Source organism: Tupaia chinensis, unplaced genomic scaffold (assembly GCF_000334495.1).
Source record: "Tupaia chinensis unplaced genomic scaffold, TupChi_1.0 Scaffold144010_1, whole genome shotgun sequence".
Taxonomy (NCBI): Eukaryota; Metazoa; Chordata; class Mammalia; order Scandentia; family Tupaiidae; genus Tupaia; species Tupaia belangeri.
The window spans coordinates 1,026,674-1,028,864 of NW_006203862.1; positions in this window are offsets into that span (position 1 = coordinate 1,026,674).

Below are 2,191 nucleotides of genomic sequence, written 5' to 3' on the forward strand. Positions count from 1 at the left end.
GAATTATCATGTGAAATGTAATTTCATTACATGTGAAATGTTTTAGATTTCAAAGAAATATCACTGAAAGGATTATAAAGAAAAAAAGAGATCATCAAAATTGACCAACATTTCTGAAAAAGGACCAAATAGAACTTCTAGAAGTAAAACTCTATACATGGGGCTGAACAACACATGGAATGTGGTTGATGAGAGAATCAATGGGATGGAATTTAAATATGAAGAATTTACCCAAAAGATGTCAAAAAGAAATAAGGTGATAAAAAATATCTAAGAAAAGGGTGAGAAGGCACAAGAAAGAATCCAGGAGAAGCTAGTGGAGAGAAAGGGCAGGTACAACATCCAAGAGATATTACCCAACGGCTTTCTAATACTGATGAAAGAAGCCAGTCCTCAGATCAGGAAGCCCAGTGAGGATAAATAAAAAGAAATAACACAGGCCGGCAGGTGGCATGGTGGTTGAGGTGCTGGACTCCTACATGGCCAACTGCAGTTCAAGCCTGGACCTGGTGGCCAAAAATCACAACAAATAAATAGAAAGAAAGAACATTTAGGTATGTCATCATGAAAGTTCAAAACACCAGGAGAGGAAAAAGATCTTAAAACTTGTTAGAGGGAAAAGACAAATTATCATCAAAGAATTTATAGTTTGACTAATAACTCATTTTTCATAGAGTAACAAAGGCAGAAGCCTTTGAAGACATATCTTCAAAGAGCTGCAAGGAAATAACTGTCAGGACAGTAATCTATGTCTGGTGATCAGAGCTAGAGCATACGTAAACAGCTGTAACTGATGTTGAAATTTAGAAAAATGTCACTTGGCAAAGAGCCACTGCACACCCTGCCCAGGTGCCCTCCTCAACACCAGTGCTTCTTTCCCGGGACACCTGTTGGTGTGTGTCATAGCACCGAACCTGCAGGACTGTTGTACACACCGCCCTCCCTGTGCCCACAGCCTTCCCAGGGACTTATCAGCCTCCTCACTCACCAGTCAGCCCTCCTTGGCTCCCACTTGCCCCTCCCTGTCCTCTCAGGTCTCCCTGGCCAGAGCAGCCTGTGAGGAAGGTGGGACAACCTTAGCATTGTAACCCAGCAACTGCCCACAGAGAGTCTGGTTCAGAGGCTGTAGCTGCCTGCTAACAAGCTCTCCTTCATAGACGCCCTTCTGTGGCCACTTGAGGGAGCCACAGCCCCTTGGATTTTACCTCTGAATTAGGCAGGGAGGGACAGAGAGGATAGAAGGGGGAAAGGGGAGGGTTGGCAGGGATCAGACAGTACAGGACCTGCTGGCAAGGCACTCCATGGTGAGAGTCCTTAGTAATTGTAGACGCAGCCTATAAATGGAATCGGTACTTAACTATCTTCCCACAAAGAACGCTAAGACCCAGATGGCTTAGAAGTGAGCTCTCCTGGGTATTCAAGGAACAGATCATTTCAAACTTACACTAGTTCTTTCAAAGAAAGAATGATAGGGAACACTTCTCAACTCATTTTGTGAGGCTTGTGTAAACTTGATGCTGAATCAGACATGTACATTATAACAAAGTTAAATTCCAGGCAACTTAGGAACATAGATGCCAAAATTTCAAATAAAATATTAGCAAACCAAATTTAAAAATGTATAAAAATCATAATGCATCATGATCAAGCTGGATTTATTTGAAGGTGTAAAACTGGTTTGACATTAGAAAAACATAATAATGTATTCTCATAATAACAGATTCAAATCCAGAAATTACATAATCATCTTAACAGATGTTGAATAAGCTCCAATATAATTCAATAATTATATTTTTAATCTCTTTCTCTTAGTCAAGTAGGACTTTAGTCTGATAATTTTATCTGTAAAAACACCAAGCAAGCATCTTGTTTAACAGTGAAACATCAAATAGATTCTCTTTAAAAATCAGAAGCCAGACAAAGATGTCTACTATTATTTTTTAGTCATTACAGTAGGAAAATTTGTCAGTATAAGATGAAATAGAAATATAAAGTTTAAGGATTGGAAAAGATGCCCTTTCTCATTATTTGTGAATATGATTATCTATGTAGAAATCCAAAAGAATTTATACATTAAAAACTTACAATTAATGAGTTTAGTAAGTCTGAGGAATATAAGATCAATGTATAACATCAGATTTTACAACCTAGCCAGGATAAAAATGTCATTTAAAAGAAAATTTGACTGGGG